Raw genomic sequence first — 19,014 nt, forward strand, 5'->3', positions numbered from 1 at the left:
CTCTAACAGATACCTAAAATACGAAAGGGATTTTGGAATTGGGAAATGGGTAGAGACTGGAAGAGTTTTAAGGTGCCTAATATTAAAAAAAAAAAAAAAAATTTTTTTTTTTTAATAGTAATAGTTAATAGTAAAGCCTAGATTGTCTTGAAGAGACTGTTGGTAGAACTATGAGTGTCAAAGGCAATTTTGATGAGGGCTCAGAAGGAATTGAGGAGAGCTATAAAGTCTCCATCTTCTTAGAGAATATATATGGTGCCAGCAACAGAATGTTGCTAGAAATGTGAAGGTTGAATGTGCTTCTGGCGAGCCTTTAAAAGAAAATAATGAACATGCAACTGGAGAATGGAAGAAGGGTGATGTTTTTTATGCAGTGGCAAATAATTTATCTGACTTACGTCCATATATTTGGTGGAAGGTAGAACTTGTAAGTGATGAACTTGGCCTTGAGATTTCTAAGCAAGATCTCAAAGGGACCACGTGGTTTCTCCTTGCTACTTGTAGTAAAATGTGAGAGGAAAGAGATGGACTTTAAAATGAAATGTGCAAAATGAAAACAGAACTTAAAAATTTGGAAAATTCTGTTGTACAAACTAAGGACATATGTCCTAGAATGTTCACCATGAATGTGGCTCCACAGTCTTTTGTTAAGGACATTAAGCCTGTGACTGATGGATCTAACAAACTACCACAGCAGAAAACCCATTAGCTTGGACTAAATGGGACAGAGAAAGAAGGAAATGAAAGAATGCTGTCTGCCTCTTAGAATTCTACAGGCAGAAAACAGACCAAAGATGCTACATCTGTTGTCTTCCAAGAAAAGAAAAGGACCATCCCTGAAGCAGCTCACAGATCAGCAGAACTGTTGGAAGGAGCGTGGGAAGCAGGACCTTCTCAGTTGCAAAGGGCGCAGCCATGGTATCCTGGATCTCAATCGATGGGGCCAGAGTGTCCTAGGTTTCGAAGAGTCAAATCTTCACCATCTTGGTTCCAGAGTTTGGGGCTGCTATTAAGGCCCTTCCAGGGGATAGTGCCACTTCCCAAAGCTGAGGGGGTAGAGCTGCCATGCCTAAAGGCCAGAAGAATGGGGGTGCTGGGGCTGAGGGGGTGGGGTTGCCACTCAGATAGACCAGGAGAATGGGGCCGCCCAAAGCCAAGGGAGCAGAGTTACTATGACAATGGGTCTAGAAAGTGAAGCTGAAGTCCAGGGCCAAGAGTCCAGAGAGCATGGCCAACACCCAGAGTCTGGAGGGCATAGTCATTGGCCAGATGGTCCCAAAGAACAGAGGATTATTTTCAAGCCTCAAGAGCTAATATAGATTTTTTTTGGCTAGGTTTTGGACTTGCTTGGTGCCTGTTATTCCTTCTTTCCCTCTACTTCCTCCCATTTGTAATGGAAATGTCTACCTTGTTTCTAGCCCACCATTGTACTTTGGAAACAGATACCTTGTAGTCTAGATTTCACAGGTTCACAGATGAAGAATTTTGCGCCAGCCTGGAATACCCCTAACGTCTCATCTATATTTGATTTACATGATTCAGAAGATGAGACCTGATGTAAGACTTTTGGGATGATGTGATGGGGTGAATGTCTTTTGCATGTGGGAAGAACATGCATTTTGGGAGGTCAAAGGGTGGAATCTTATGAATTGAATTATGTCCCCCCAAACCAGGTGCTGTAAATCCTAACCTCTATGCTTGAGGTCGAAAACCCTGGTGGAGTAGTGGTTAAGTGCTGCAGCTGCTAACCAAAATGTCAGCAGTTCGAATCTACCATGTGCTCCTTGGAAACTCTATGGGACAGTTTTGTCTTGTCCTATAGGATAGCTATGGTTTAGCCATGATTTTAGCTGACATACTAGAGCTGCCTTTCAAAAGCTGGGAAGTGGTTTGTGGTTTGTCTCAAGTGGGAGCTGTGTCCTAGAGGTGGCTGGGTGAAATGGTTGCATGAGAGCTGAAGTGTGAGATCCTCAAAAAGAGACAAGTCAGTGACACATGGTCACCCATTTCAACCTTTATGAAGTCCTACTCTGCTCACTCCTGGCAAGGATTTGGCATCTGTTTTCTGAATGGAACCAGTCCCGTTTATATGAGCATGTGTCAGGCACTGAGCTCGGCCTCATGGGAGGACACAGACACAGGTACTACCACTGTGGGGCTCCTTGGTGTCCCAAGGGATCATGTGACCATGTAGCCTTTAAGAAGAACAAGATTCTGGGCTAGGACCAGCAGACCTGTGTCTCTGTTCTCCACCCACACAGCATCCCCCTACCAGGGATGCCCTTGGTAACAGTTGGACTAAGCACAAACAGTGAAGAAGCAGTGGAAAATACATCAAGCAGAATCAACTCAATGGCAACAGGTTTGGTTTGGTTGGTTTGGATGCTTGAGGTTATAATCCCATTTGGGAATGGGTTATCTTTGCTATGTCAATGAGGCAGGATTAGTGTAGGATGTATCTTTAGTCAATCTCTTTTGAGATATAAAAAGAGAGAGTAGAGAGAGAGATGGGGTAAGATAGATGCCAAGACACACAGAGATCTCCAAGGAACGAGGAAGCAGAAGCTGAAGAGACAAGGACTTTCCTCCTGAACCAACAGAGAGAAAGCCTTCCCCTAGAGCCAGTGCTCTGAATTAGGACTTCTAGCCTCCTAAACTGTGAAAAAATAAGCTTCTGTTTGTTAAAGTCAAACAAAAATTTGTGTATTTGTGGTATTTCCATTATAGCAGCACTAGATAACTAAGACAGCTGCTAACTGAAAGGTCTGCAGTAGGAGCCCACCAGCCTCCCTGTAGGAGAAAAGACCTGGTGATCTGCTCCCATAAAGACTGCAGCCTAGGAAACCCTAGGGAGCAGTTATACTTTGTCATATAGGGCTGCTATGAGTCGGAATTGACTCGATGACACACAACAACAGCTGAAAGGCAAGGGTAGACTTCCTTAATGAGTGATGACTGAGCAAAGATGTGTAGAAAGTGTAGGGCTTAAAGGAGTGCAGGGCAGAAGGAAGTCCACGTATAGAAGCTCAGGGGTGGGAGGAATGGCAAGACAGCTGAGAGAGTGTGGGGAGTGTGTCCTAAGATGTGGCTCTAGAGTAGGTAGCAGCAGACTATTGAGGGCCTCGTAGGCCATTTAAAGGTATTTGTGTTTATTCAAAAAGCTGAGAAAATATGGGAGTGATTTTAAATTTGCTTTTCCTAGCAGCATCACTTTCCACATTCACTTCTATTCCCTCATTGCAGGTGACAGTGTTTAGAGAATAAAAAAAAACATCATTCATAATTTATTCAGCAATTAAAATTTATTGAGTGTCTACTATGTGATTAACACTGCTACCTGATGGGGATATATGTGTCAGCAAGACTGATCTGCTTTCTCTTATTTTATATCTTACCAATCATCCTAACAAAGAACTTGGGAGGGACCACATGGGAAACAAAAAGTACCCCATTTTCACTAGAAGGCGGGGGCGGGGGGGACAAGAAAGCTGGTGATAGGGAACTTAAGGTTGAGAAAGGAGAGTGTTGACATGTCGTGGGGTGGTTAACCAATGTCATAAAACAATATGTGCACTAATTGTTTAATAAGAACACTTCATTCTGTAACCTTCATCTAAAAAAAAAAAAGTACAAGAAAAAATAAAGTACCCCATTAAAAAAAAAAAAAAACTAGTGCACAGTAGTTAAGCTCTCAACTGCTAACTGAAAAGTCAGCAGTTCTATCCCACCAGCTGCTCTGAGGGAGAAAAATGTGGCAGTCTGCTTGCCTTAAGGTTACATACAGCCTTGGAAACCTATGAGGCAATTCTACTCTGTCCTACAGGATAGCTATGAGTCGGAATCAACTTGATGGCAATGGGCAGTCATTCTGTAATGCTTTAATAATTGTTAGAAACCCTTGTCCAGAGAGTCTCTGGGTCCCACATTAGTGAATGAACAGGGATTACAACCCACTGGCCTGGAGCACTCCTTGGAATTCTCAGTCTTTAAGGGTTGGGACTCATGAAATTCTCCTTCTTGTGATTCTGATGGGAAGTCAACTATAGTAATCTAGAGGCTATTCCCTTCACACTCTTTGTCGACGGCACTGGGTTTTGGTTCTGGGTTACTCTTTGTTGAACAAATGTATGAAAGATGAAGTAAACAAATAAATGTTAGAAAAGGAGGTGTTCGTATTCAACAGGAGGTCTTGGAGAGTTTGTCTTTAGCTATTACACTAAAGAAGGAGATTTGTGACAAAGAAATGTAAAACCAGTTGCCCTAGATTCGTTCCAACTCGTGGCGACCCCATGTATATCAGAGTAGAACTGTGCTCCACAGGGTTTTCAGTGACTGAGTTTTTGGCAGTAGATTACCAGGCCTTTCTTCCAATGCACCTCTGGACAGACTCAAACCTGCAACCAAGGTGTAGTGGAGCATGTTAACCACTTGTACCATTCAGGGATTCCCACAGAAAGATGTGGAGCAGTTAATACAAAACAAGAACAATAACAATCAAAAATAAAAACAGAAGGTTCCATGCCCTTGATGTTTTTCTTAGGTTGCGTTGAGTCAATTCCTACTCATGTCAACCCCATGTGACAGAGTAGAACTGCCCCGTAGGGTTTTCTTGGCTGTAATCTTTATAGAAGCAGATTGCCAGGTCTTTTCTCCTGTGGAGCAACGGGGTGTGTTCAAGCTGACAACCTTTGGATTAGCAGTCTAGTGCTTAAGAGTTTGAGCCACCAGGGCTCCTCAGAAAGTATTTGCAAACCGGGCTCTGGGATGGGGCAGGAGGCACAAGGTGAGTACATTGTGGGGTTGTAGAACTAGTGAGGCCTTTTTTAAGACTCACATTTCCAGATGGTTCTTTCGTTTCACTTAGACTACATATGTACATATATTTAAAATGTACATCCACTTACAGATAGGGATTAGTGGATTGTTCACACAGCCAAATCTGTACATGGGTAGGACTAGAGCAGTGAACAAAGAGCTGAGGTCATCAGGCCCAGTGCTCCCAAGCACGGATAAGTGGATGACTGCTTTGCAAAATCCAATATTCACATTCAGGGAATTGTCTGTCCCGTTGCTCCCTTCACATGGCATCAGCAACGGAGAGCTAATTGTATTAGACCTTCAAAATCTGGAACTCCACAGCACAGGGATGGGATAGACACACAAGCCCAGACTGAAGTCTGAAATAAATCATGTCTTTTACTGCCTCTAGTTTCCTCCCACCCTCCACACCCCAGCCCACCCTCACCCAAATTTAATGGGATCAAACTGTGAAGAAGCCAGGCTACTTCCCTGCTTTATTTTTAGCAATGTCAATGAGAGGCCTAGCAGGGACATCCTGTTTTTAATTAAACTTGAAGAGTCTGATTCTGGTCTTGGGATAAATGCAGAGCTATGGGTCACCCAGGAGCCCAGCTCCTGCTCTACCCCAGACAGGCTTCTGACAGCTCCCTATGGGTAGCCAGGGCCCTGACCACTTCCTCATGGCCTATACTTTTTCTTAATTTTTCCCTCTGAAGGAATAACCTCTGGAATGTTGTGAAGGAAGCACTCAACTCTGAACTGATAAAGGTTATGGCATTAACTAAGAACAGGCACAATTCCAAGAGTTAGAGCTCAATCTTCTCTCTGAAGGAAACCAGACTGATTCTTTTCATCAAAAAATTTAGGGTCTTCCAGCAGGGAACCAGATATCCATGGCCCTCTGATGGCAAACCAAGGACAAAAGATGTTAAACAGAACAGGGTTGTTTTTAGATTATAGATGAAGAATAGTACCCTGCTTAGAAGGATGTCACATACCAGGAAAGGGGGGTGGACAGAGGCTAGTAGAATCTTTCTTGGAAATACTTTAAATATAGGATGAATATCTATAGGGTTAATATGAGTTGGAATTGATGGCAACAGGGTTTTTTTTAAATCTGTATGTCTGGAATGATGTAAGTACTTTCTTACCTGGAGCTAGAAGAACAAGTTAAATCACTAACTTTCATAGTATTTCAGAAATAGCGGTACTTTAGTCACCTTAATGGACAGGGAGAAGACAAGGAGAGAATCAGGGGCAGATTGAGTACTTCGACTAAAGCAGTTCCATTCTTACACTGAGTGTCATGTAAGATTTTACTTAGGAAAAAAATGTTTATGCTGCTAAAAATAGAGTTTGAAATTCCTAAACCATTTCATGTGTCCTTCCCTTTGTGCTATCCCTAATCTTTAAAGGTAACAGATCATTCAAAGATTTGCACACTGAATCGCACTCTAGGCACATTGCTGTTGTTACTGTTGTTAGTTGCCATCGAGTCGGCTCTAGCCCCATGCACAACATAATGAAATATTGCCTGGTCCTGCATCATCTTCATGATCGTTGGTATGCTCAAGTCCATTGTTGTGGCCACTGTGTATTCTGAGTGCCTTCCATCCTAGGGGATTCATCTTCCAGCACTATGTCAAATTATATTCTGTTGTGGTCCATAGGGTTTTCATTGCCTAATTTTCAGAAGTAGATGGCCAGGTCTTTCTTCCTAGTCTATCTTAGTCTGGAAGCTCCATTAAAACCGATTCACCATGGGTGACCCTGCTGGAGTTGAAATATCAGTGGTAGAGCTTCCAGCTTCATTGTTACAGGCAAGCCACCATAGTACGACAAAATGACAGACAAGTGGTAAGCACACTAGAGAAACTAATTATCACTATACCCTTTTATAAGTTGAAGAGTTATAGGGAGGTAGATGTGGTCATAACATGGGAAAAACTTTCTTACATTCAGAGGTGTTCAGTGGAAGAATAGTGATGGGCTGCTGTATAGATGCAAGTTCTTCGATATTGAAGGTATATAAGCAATGGCTGAAAATCACCTGTTGAGAATGCTGTTAAGAAGTTTTTCCCAAAGTGTTTTTCAGTTACTATCAGTCTTCCAAGGTACTCTAAGATCAGAGACATACTATTGCCAAAATGTTTTGAGAAACAGTGCTCACTTTATCCCCTTCTTAGAGCATCACGTGAACATACTAAAAACATGAGAACTCCTGCAGTAAATGACTTGTTGAACTCTGTTTAACCCAGGGTTTCCCAAACTTGTTTCACCCAGAACCATTTTGTTACAAAGCATCTATGAACTTTAAGAAAGTTCTCTCTGCACCAGGACTGATCCTTAGTTGGGCTTCCTCTTCAGCTGGGCTCTGTTCTCTCTGCCCCTCTTTTTTTCAGACTAGATAAACCATAATCCTTCTCCATGAGATTCGTCCTACCAATAGCTTCTGAGTTTCTTCAAGACAGGGCCTAAATTACTCATCTTTGTATGTTCTGGAGTTAACACTTCCTTCATTCAACACAGAAACCCTAGTGGCAGAGTGGTTAAGAGCTACGGCTGCTAATCAAAATGTTGGCAGTTCGAATCTACCAGGGGTCCTCCTTGGAAACTCTATGGGCAGTTCTACTCTGTCCTATAGGGTTGTTATGAGTCAGAATTTACTTGATGGCAATGAGTTTTTTGGGTCATTCAATGAACATTTATTGACCATATGCTAAACACCAGGGACTGTGCTAAATACTTTAGATTTAGAGAGAGAAAGCACAGTTCCTGTCTTCAAAGATCTCACAGTCTAGGTATCAGGAGGATTGGTAAACAGATAAATACATTAAAATGACAGCAGAGAGTGTTGCTTCTGGCCAAAATGGAGTAAAAGGAATTGAGTTTCCCTTTCTACCTGAAGCAACAAAAAAGAAAAAAATGACAAAATATATGAAATGATTTCCAAGACACTGAACATTAGGCAATGAAGGTCAGTGATCCCTGAGAAGCTGGAAGCAAAATTGGTAAGCCCTATGATTGTCCCAATTTGTTGCCTTGAAAGGGCTTCTGGGCCATGATGCTTCCATCCAGGTGGAGCCCAGCGAACTCACTGAGTTGAGGAGATGAAGGTAAGAGTCTGGAAAGATCAAAGTGGCTAGAGTTAGCATGAGAGAGGGTAAAGCGGCACAGAGAGAACCCCAGGGATCTGCAGAGGGTTCCCCTCAAGTATTCAGCTGAATCAGCGTATGCATGGGAGGAGATCACCCAAGACTGGAGAAAGAGGCAAGTGAATGGATTAGAGGAAAGACTGCCTGGTCTTCACACAGGGTCAGGAAGAGTGCCTGTTCTCACTAGCAAGATTGGAAATCCTCATGACTCACAGGGCACTGCGTACTCAGAAAAGTCCTACCTCAATGGTGGGGACTAATTAGCCCTAAACTAAGCATGACTCTGGTGTCATCTAACAAACCTTAAATGTAAGATCTGAAAAATTCAAACTGTTTCCAAGTAATGTCACTGTGTTGAAGAACAAGGCTCAAGAATATCTATAGGAATACAAAAATATCCAGCGCCCAACACAGTAAAATTCATATTGTCTAGAAACCTCCCCCCGCCCCAAAATTATCAGGCATGCAAAGAAGCGGGAGAATACAACCTATAAGGCAGAAAATAATCAATCAATGAAAAGTGACCCAGACCTGACAAAGATATTAGAATTAGCAGAAGGAATGTGTTCTGGATTGAACTATGCCCCCCTAAAATATGTGTTGTAAATCTTAACCTATATGCCTATGGTTATAATCCCATTTGGGAATGGGTTGTCTTTGTTATGTTAATTGATGCAGGGTTAGTGTAGGGTGCATTTTTAGTCAATCTCTTTGGAGATATAAAAACGGATTAAATATGTGACCAGAGAGAAAGTTGGGGGTAAAATAGATGTCAAGACACATGGAGATCTCTAAGGAAGCTGAAGAGACAAGGACCTTCCTCCAGAGCTGACAAAGAAAGACTTTCCCTAGAGCTGGTGCTCTGATATTGGACTTCTAGCCTCCTAAACTGTGAGAAAATAAAATTTCTGTTTGTTAAAGCCATTCACCTGCAGCATTTCTATTATAGCAGCACCAGATAACTAAGAAACAGTAAAATAGTTATAATAACTGTGTTCCATATCGTCAAAAAGTTAAATAAAGACATGTTGTTGTTGTTAGGTGCCGTTGAGTGGGTTCCGACTCATAGTGACCCTACGCACAACAGAATGAAACACTGCCTGGTCCTGCGCCATCCTCGCAATTGTTATGCTTGAGCCCATTGTTGCAGCCATTGTGTCAATCCATCTCATTGAGGGTCTTCCTCTTTTTCCCTGACCCTCTACTTTACCAAGCATGATGACGTTCTCCACCAGCTTATCCCTCCTGACAACATGTCCAGATAAAGACATGAAAGATATAAAAATGACCCAATCAAACTTCCACCAACGAAAGTTATGATGTATGAGGTAAAAATATACTGGATAGGATTAACCCTTTCACAACCCAGTTATGTTCCTCTTTGAATTTTTTGTTGATAAAGTGTTTTTTCTTTAATTGTATGCATGCTGAATCATTGAGTGTGTTGGAATTTTTGGTAGGTAATACGGATTTTGATACATATTATCTGGCAGACATATGTCCCTTCTGGACTTTGCAGGTAGGATTAAAAAACTAAACCTGTCTCTGTCAAGTTGATTCTTACTCATAGCAAACCTACAGGTCAGAGTAGAACTGCCCTATTGGGTTTCTAAGGAGCGACTGGTAAATTCGAATTGCTAACCTTTTGGTTAGCAGCCATAGTTCTTAACCACTGTGCCACCAGGGCTCCTGGGGGTAGGATTGGGGGGATGCATATGTCCCTCTGGACTCTGGGGGTAGGATTGGTGGTATGTCAGGTGCACTACATCTCATCTAATTGTGCCGCATCTCTTGCCGGTGCCCAAAAACGAGTTAGTCCCATGAACGTGGAATCATGTGAGAAACACAACTTCTAAATAACACAAAGGAACCTGGAAATATACTTACAAGGCTTATCTTGCTGTACAAAAGCCAAAAGAGATAGAAGTCTTGCAGAATCACACCTCTAGGATACATCACCTCATACAATACCCTGTCAAAACAGTAATTTGCAGCACACATCTGTTTCTTCAGCTTCGAGCAGTTATACAGCTCCCGCCTGCTGGCAGCACATACTGTCAATGGGAAAGCAGCTTCCCAAGAAACCCCAGAGGCAGAAAATGTAGGTGGGTTCTATATGCCCAGCTGGTCATGAAATTAATGGCCGATTAGATCTTTGTAAGTAAAAAAAGATTAGAGACTGTGAAAATACAGCAATCAAAACTATTCAAGATGAAACACAGAGAGAATAATTTATCAAATGAAGATAACATCAATGAATTGAGGGAAAACTTCAAGAAACTTAACATATATGTAATTGAGACCCCAAAGGAGAGGAGAGTGGGGCATAGAAATATTTGAAAATCCAGTTGTCAAAAATGTTCCAAACTTCACGAAAACCATAAACCCACAGATCCAAAAAGCTCCTTGATAGACATAAACTACCAAGTAGAAACAGCCCTCTGTCTAATAAAGAAGTTGAACTTGTAGTTAAAAACTTCCCCTCAAAGAAAACTCCAGGTCCAGATGGCTTCACTGGAGAATTCTACCAAACATTTAATGAAGAAATAATACCAATTTAAACTCTTCTAGAAAATTGAGAAGGAAGGAATAATTTCCAACTCATTTTTTATGGCTAACATTACCTTGATATCAAAACCAGATATTACAATTCATTCTATGAGGCCAGTTTTGCCTGACACAAAGACAGTATAAGAAAACAAAAGACCAATATCCCTCAATAACATAGATGCAGAAGTTCTAAACAAATTTTTAGCACATAGAATCTAACAATGCATTAAAAGGATAATCCATCACGATTAAGTGGGATTTATCCCAGGAATGCAAGGTTGGTTTAGCATTAAAAAAAAATCAATCAATGTACTTTATCACATTAACAAACCAGAAAAGAAAAGCCATGCAATTATCTCAATACACAGAAAAAACATTCAACTATATCCAACATCCATTCTTGATTTAAAAAAAAACTCTCAGCAAGTTAAAAATAAAAGAGAACTTCCTCAACCTGATAAAGGGCATTCTATGAAACACCTTAAGCTAAAATCACACTTACTGGTGAAAGATTGACTTGAAATAAGACAGTGGCAGGATGTATAGGCAGGAATGATAGACGTGAAAAATATTAAGTAGGTAGATTTAATAGGTCTGGTGACTGCCTGGATATAGAGATAGATGGGGAGGGGGGAAGATATCTTTGACTTGATTGATAGGATGGATGGTAGGGCTATTTGCCCAAAAAAAAAAAAAAAAAGTTTTTTGGGGGGAGCAATGATGAGTTTGTTTTGGGGATGTTTTCTTCGAGGTACCAGTGTAGCATCCAAGTGAAGATGTCCATTAACTGTTGGACATATCAATGCTCAAGATCAGGGCTGGAGACCAAGATCTGGAAGCATTCAATTTCTTCAGTCATAAAATGGAGTTAATAAGGTCGTTGTGAGGATAAATGAGATAATGCATGTGTACTGGGTTAAGAGTATCATGTCCATCTGGAAACTGTGAACATGATATTATTTGGAAATAGGGTTTTTGCAGATGTAATTGAGTTAAAATCAGGTAATACTGGATTAGGGTAGGCCCTAATGCAATGACTGGGGTCCTTATAAGAAGAGGGAAATTTGGACAGAGAGACACAGAAAGGAGAACACCATGTGATGAAAAAGGCAGAAGTAGCTGCAAGCCAAGGAATGCCAAAGATTGCCAGACACCACTAGATGCTAGGAAAGAGACATGGAACAGATTCTCCTTCAGGCTCTCCAGAAGGAACCAGCCTTACTGACAGTTTGATTTTGGATGTCTAACCTGCAGAACTGTGAAAGAATATATTTCTGTTGTTTTGAGACATCTGTTATTATTGCTGTTAGATGCCATTGAGTTGGTTCCTACTCATAGTGACCCTATGTACAACCGAGCAAAACACGGCCCGATTCCACTCCATCTTCACAATTGATGCCATGTTTAAGCCCATTGTTGTAGCCACTGTGTCAATCCATCTCATTAGGGGTCTTCCTCTTTTTCACTAACCCTCTACTTCACCAAGCATTATGTTCTTCTCCAGGGACTGGTCCCTCCTGATAACATGTCTAAAGTACATGAGATGAAGACTCACCATCCTCGCTTCTAAGGAGTATTAGTTTGTGTTAATTTGTTACTGCTGCCCTAGAAAACTAGTACAGCATGTAAAGCACTTATCATTATGTCTAGCCCATCTCAAGCAATGAAAACATGAGGGTTCCCCAGAGAGAATGAATAAAGAAAAGGGCTGAGAAGCTCTGCTTGGAAATATGCATATTTAGAGAGTAGGAAAAGGAAGAGTCCACAAAGGAGACTGGGAAGGAGCCAGAGAGAGACGCCTTTTGGGTTGTAGGCACTTGTTAATGTTTGCCAGATGGTATTTGATACTAAGAGTTAACTTAAACTCCTAAGCTAAAGTGTGGCTTGTAATAATATTACTGTATTTTTACAGAAATAACGTGTGCCTTCTATATTTGTTTGCTAACCACGCCCTCCTTGCTGTAAGATATTTTTGTAAGTGCGCTATGCTAATTTGTTTTACAGCAACTTGGAAGAAAAATTGGCATAGCGGTACTTATGAGAATGCCTCGAGGGTGGAGGGCATGGTTGGCAAACAAACATAGAAGGCATGTGTTATTTGCGTAAAAATACAGTAATCCCATAACAAGAAAGGGGCACAACAAGCACAACCAATAAGCAAACAGTAAGGTCAGTTGTAGAGAAAGTCACTAGCCTAAGCAATTGCCTGAAAGAGTTTTCTCCGGGAAAGAAATATAAGTTGTATTCCAGGGTAATATCTGTGGTCCACATTCATAATTAAGAAGTGGGCAAGAGTTTGGAGTTGAATTCTCAAGGGCCATATCAAGATGGAATTGAATCTCTTTCCTTTTTATTTATTTATTTTTTTTCAGAATCAGAAGAGCACAGTGTTTCAGGTCTCCAAGGAACATATTAAAAGTGACATAGCGTCTATGACACCAATTTAGAAAGGTCTTTGGGGAAAAAATGCAAATATCACTCAGGAAGTGGTTCTTTAAAAAAATGCAAAGAAGTCTCTCTGGCCCTTGTTTTGATCCTCTGTGGCACGAATACTCACAGGGTGGCTGTCTGAATTGGTCGCAGTCGGGTGTTCTTGAGATCAGATGGGATAAATCTGTGAATTTGTTTGATGCCCTTCGATGGCCACCACCATCATCTCCCTTCCTCATCAGGTTACCACGTAGATAACAAAAAACAAAACAAATCAAAAAAACCAAACCTGTTGCCGTCGAGTCGATTTCAACCTATGGCAGCCCCGTGTGTTACAGAGTAGAACTGCTCCATAGGGTTTCCTTGACTGTAATCTTTACAGAAGCAGATCACCAAATCTTTTCTCTGTGGCACCGCTGGGTGGCTTCGAATTGCCAACTTTTAAGTGAGCAGCCGCTTGCAAACTGCTTACACTACTCAGGGACCTGTACTGTCTTACTCATCACAGGTGAATCAGAAAGCAACTCTTGCCCACACTGCTAAAAGAAACAGAAACAAAAGCTCCTGTGATGGGCTACCACCAGTACACTCCCAACCTCCTTCCTTCAGGTTTCATTCATTCACAGTGCATGAAAACGTAGACAAGGGGTGTTCACCCAGCCTTCATCAAAAGTGCCAATTAATCTTGAATCACAACTATGAGGAAATGTCCGATTTTAAGACAAGAGTTATTTGAACAGCAAGCATATTTATTACAAGCAATCATTAATATCAAAATAATGAATATGCTAATTACAAATGATTCCAACTTGATCTTCAAAGCAAGTTCTCTGAGCACTGCGATGGGTAACATTATATCAGCCTGTATATTCCTTTTGGAAAAAGTTTGTAACTTGGACTTGGGAATGAATCCAGACAGGCTGCCCCTCAAACAGCCCCAATGCATGATGTGAACCTGTGGGCTCAGGTTAGGGTGCCAACCACATTCTTTCCTGGAGAGGTGATTTTCCTTCTGTCTGAGTCCTGTGAGCACCAGAGCAGCTTTAGTGTTATTCTCAGAGTAGCTGGTCTTCAGTGAGAAAGACATCAGCTGAAGGCCAGGAGCTCCTGGAGTCATCTGTTCAAGAATATCTCTTCTTTGAGTTATACCAATTGGAGATTTAGTTAAGTTATCCCGTTTTTCTTTGTGAACATACATTTCACTACTAGACAAATTTAACTTCAAACTTAATGGAAAATTCCATTGATTACTTTGTCTTTTGAATCAGAAATAACCTCCTTTTATTGTTGTAGCAACAAAGTACCCTGGTCCAGCTCTGAATACTGTGGTAGTAATAATAACCAATATGTACATACCCTATGATAAAGGAGTCCTGGTGGCACAATAGTTAATCGCTTGGCCGATAACCTAAAGGTTGGCAGTTCCAATGGTGCTGCAGGAGACAGACCTGGCAATCTGCTCCCATAAAAAATTATAGCCTAGAAAACCCTGTGGGGCAGTTGTACTCTGTCACATGGGATTGCTATAAATCAAAATCAATTTGAGGGCACCCAACAACAATAACAACAACAGACTTTATGACAGGCAGTGTTCTGAGTGCTTTACTCATAATAATTTATTTAATCCTTACCATTATCCATGAGGTAGGTCCATTTCACAAATCAGAAAACTGATGCAGTAAGGTTAAGTAACTTGCCCAAAGGCAAGCTGGTACTGAGTGGTAGAATGATGCCTGGAACCCTGGCACCCCGGCGCCGGTGTGTACACCCTTATTGACAAAACAAAGCTGCCTCTGGAGTAAAGGGAAGCTCAGCTTGGAGACTCAGGGATAAGGAATTGTGATATTTGGGGACTGAAGAGAAGGAAAAGAGAGATTGAAGAAAAAGAAAGGCAATATTGACCTGCTTTGCCCAAGATGCATACTCTTGCCTTGGCTCCTTCTTCATCTTTGCTTTGGGCACCAGCGTGATCGATTTCTGTCTAAACCTGTGATTTTCATCCAATTATAAGGGAAATGCAGTGCAGCTTATATATGTAACCAACGGCAGGCCTGTAGTTAAGAATTTGATTTGAGAGTCCTAGTTAGTTACTTGGTCCCTGATGGTGGAAACAGTTTGAACTTGACGGCTAGCCTAAATGTTTGTGGTTTGAACCTACCCAGTGGTGCCACAAAAAAAAGGCCTGATGATATGCTTTCATAAAGATCACAGCCAAGAAAACCCTATGGAGTGGTTCTACGCGGTAACACATGGGTTACCATCTGTCAAGAATTAACAAGATGGCAAGGTTTTTTTTTGTTTTGTTTTTTGCAGTTAGTTATTTTCTAAGAACAGAAGGGAGGCAAGTTGAACTCCATTTTCTCCCTACATTCTCTCCCTGGGAGTGCTTTGGTCCTACTCATGGGTCCATAGCTCAGCATTTGCCCCCATGCCCAAGACCCCAGAAAGCATCCAAGCATTCATGGTAGACTCACTGCCCAGCTCAGCCCCTCCCTGTGTTGCAGTGGATTTGGGTGTTCTGACTGTCCTCCAGCTTGGCACAGGGGCAGGGGACTTGCGTAAGGCAAAAGGATTCTCCTTCCTCTTGCAGTGGTGTTCATCTACAAACACTAATATCTGGTCAGGATGAATACTACGATCCAAACAAATTTATACTTAGGCTTGACAATGAATGAAGTGTAGGACTCCAATTCATAAAGCATCCAGTTCTTCTTCTTCCTTGATGTTGCTTCCTGTAGTTTAGCTTTGTTATTCACAGGATATTATTTATGGCAACAAGCTGGAATCCTTTTGTATCTCCTAACATTGGTAAGAAAGACTCTAAAATTTATGGCACTCTTTTGTAGTACTGAAATATACTGTATTTGTGTCCCATTGCTGCTGTAGTAAGTTACCACAAACTCGGTGTCTTAAAAGAACCTAAATTTATCATTTTACAGTTCTGGAGGTCAGAAGTCTGAAATCAGTTTCACTGGGCTAAAACCAAGGTGTCCGTGGAGCTTTGTTCCTTCTGCAGGTTCTAGGGGAAATCTATTTCGTAGCCTTTTCCAGTTTCTAGAAGCTGCCTGCATTCCCTGGCTTGTGGTCTCCTTCATCCATCTACAAACCCAGCAACAGCGGATGGAATCCTTCTCATGCTGCCATCACTGTGTTGATTCTTAAATTTCTTGAATCCCTGAGTCTTGGAGGAATGTGGGTTCAGCCAACAATTTCTGTATTGACAACTGTAATCAAGCTACAGGTTTAACTCACATTAACAAATACAGCCTTAATTTGTTTATGAATCTCCTAGTCTACATCTTACCTCCAGCTCGTCACATTCTAACAGATACTTACTCAAGCACACAGCATGAGCTTAGCAGACATTGGCTGTTTTGAAGCAAATACAGTATCTGCAAATGTGCTTTCTCCTTAACGGTGAAGTCCAGCTGTTGTTGTTGTATGCCATCGAGTTGATTCAGACTCAGACTCATAAAGACTCCAAAAGACAGAGTAGAAGCGTCCCATAGGATTTCCTGGGCTGTAATCTTTACAGGAGCAAATCTCCAGGTCTTTTCTCCCGTGGAGTGGCTGGTAGGTTTAAACTGCTGATCTTTTGGTTATCAGCTCAGTGCTTAACCATTGCGCCACCAGGGCTCCTTCACAGACCAGCTATAACCAAGAAACGAGGATCTACACAAAGGCACAAAGCTACATGTGACAATGACATGGCCTAGAGTGTGGGATTTCAAAAAGGAAAATAAAGAGGAAAAAAATAAAATCGGAATTCTTAAGATCCCACTGCAAATTCCAGTTCATCCATATGAATGTGAATGTGACATATGAATGTGACAGAATACACGAATTGTTAGTTTGGAAAGTAGCAGAATAGAATAGCATAGCCCTTAATATGAAAATGGTTCTAAATTTACTTTAATCTCATTGGTGACTTGGAATGCTGCAATATTTCCTCGTCCATCATTATGGATATTCATCATCAGGGTGTTGAGCTGTAGCAACACTGGAGGAAATCTGAGCCTTCCAGTTCAAAAAGTGTAAGGATATAAAATGTATGAAGGAACGTGTGTCCTTACATTTATGACCTGGAACCTCACTAGGGGCGTGTCAACGGGTTGAGGTACTTTACCGTGAAGAAAGGGTGAATGCATCTTCATTTTCATGATCACCTTTTATATTCCATCATGAATAGGATATAAGTTGGCAGGGCTCAGTAAGTGTTTACTGGCACCTTTTACACATTTTCTACAATTGTCCCACTCTCTTGCAAACTGGGCTCTATACCACAGACAGTGTCTTTTTTCTTCTCTGTGGTATTTATTTCCAATGCCAGGTACTTGCTGTTGTTGCTAGGTGCTGTCGAGTTGGTTCCAACTCATTAAAAAAAAAAAAAAAAAATTCATAGCTACCCTAAAAAAAAAAAAAAAAATAGCTACCCTAGGTACAATAAAATGAAGCAGTGCCCATTCCTGCGCCATCCTTACAATTGTTGTTATGCTTGAGCCCACTGTGGCAGCCACTGTGTCAATCCATCTCATTGAGGGTCTTCTTTTTCGCTGAGCTTCTACTTTACCAAGCATGATGTCCTTCTTCAGGGGCTGGTCCCTCCTGATAACATGTTCAAAGTACATGAAACAAAGTCTTGCGATCCTTGCTTTTAAGGAGCACTCTGGCTGTGCTTCTTCCAAGACAGATTTGTTTGATCTTCTGGCAGTCCGTCGTATATTTAATATTCTTTGACAACATCATAATTCAAAGGTGCCAATTCTTGTTTGGTCTACCTTATTCATTGTCTAACTTTCATATGAATATGAGGTGATTGAAAATATCATGGCTTGGGTCAAGTGCAGCTTAGTCCTCAAGGTGACATCTTTGCTTTTGAACACTTTAAAGAGGTCCTTTGCAGCAGATTTGCCCAATGTAATACATTGTTTGATTTTTTGACTGCTGCTTGCACATGCATTGATTGAGGATCCAAGTAAAATGAAATCCTTGACAACTTCAATCTTTTCTCCGTTTATCACGATGTTGCTTATTGGTCCAGTAATGAAGAATTTTCTTTTCTTTATGTTAAGACACAATTCATACTGAAGGCTAGGGTCTTTGATCTTCATCAGTAAGTGCTTCAAGTCTCTTCCCTTTCAGCAGACCAGGTTGTGTCATCTGCATATTGAAGGTTGTTAATGAGTCTTCCTCCAATCCTGATACCCCATTCTCCTTCATATAGTCCAGCTTCTCGGATTATTTGCTTAGCATACAGATTGAATAAATATGGTGAAAGGATACAACCCTGATGCACAACTTTCCTGATTTTAAACCACACAGTATCTCCTTGTTCTGTTTGTACAACTGCCTCTTGGTTTATGTACAGGTTCCTCATGAGCACAAATAGTGTTCTGGAATTCCCATTCTTCGCAATGTTATCCATAATTTGTTATGATCCACACAATCCAATGCCTTTGCCAGGTACTTGTTGTTGTTGCTGTGTGCTGCCGAATTGATTCTGACTCATAGAGAATTGATTCTGACCCTACAGGATGGAGTAGAACTGCCCCATCTGTTTCCAAGGAGTGGCCGATGGATTCGAACTGCCCGCCTTTTGGTTAGCAGCCTGAGCTTTTAACAACTTCGTCACCAGGGATCCAGGTACTTACTTAGTATGATAGGTGTTAATGAATGCAAGAATGATTCTTAATTTCCATCAGCCTACAAGGTCCCTCCCTGCCTGGGTGTCTAACCTTCCCCCCCGCAAAAAAAATACATTATTGTAAAGTCGATTCCAACTCATAGCAGCTCTATAGGACTGAAAACTACCCTACAGGGTTTCCAAGGTTGTAAATCTTTATGGAAGCAGACTGTCACATCTTTCTCCCCTGGAACGGCTGGTGAGTTTGAACCACTGACCTTTCTGTTGGCAGCCAAACACTTAACCACTGCACCACCAGGGCTCTTTCTCTACACTGATACTGGCCAGGAAGTCATTGACTAGGAGATCTGCGCAAAAATATTAAGTGGGAGATAACACAGTGCTGATAAAAAGAAACTTTTTTTCTTAGAACCCAATCTGGAAGCAATTCTTCTC

At 41.3% G+C, this 19,014-nt stretch overlaps 1 protein-coding gene across 6 annotated transcripts in view; it reads right to left on the reverse strand.

Annotated features, from left to right (window-relative positions):
- Positions 1-19,014, reverse strand: part of NCALD (neurocalcin delta) — a 317,609-nt gene that overhangs the window by 12,459 nt on the left and 286,136 nt on the right. The window lies entirely within an intron of this gene.

This window comes from Loxodonta africana, chromosome 14 (assembly GCF_030014295.1).
Source record: "Loxodonta africana isolate mLoxAfr1 chromosome 14, mLoxAfr1.hap2, whole genome shotgun sequence".
NCBI classification, from domain to species: domain Eukaryota; kingdom Metazoa; phylum Chordata; class Mammalia; order Proboscidea; family Elephantidae; genus Loxodonta; species Loxodonta africana.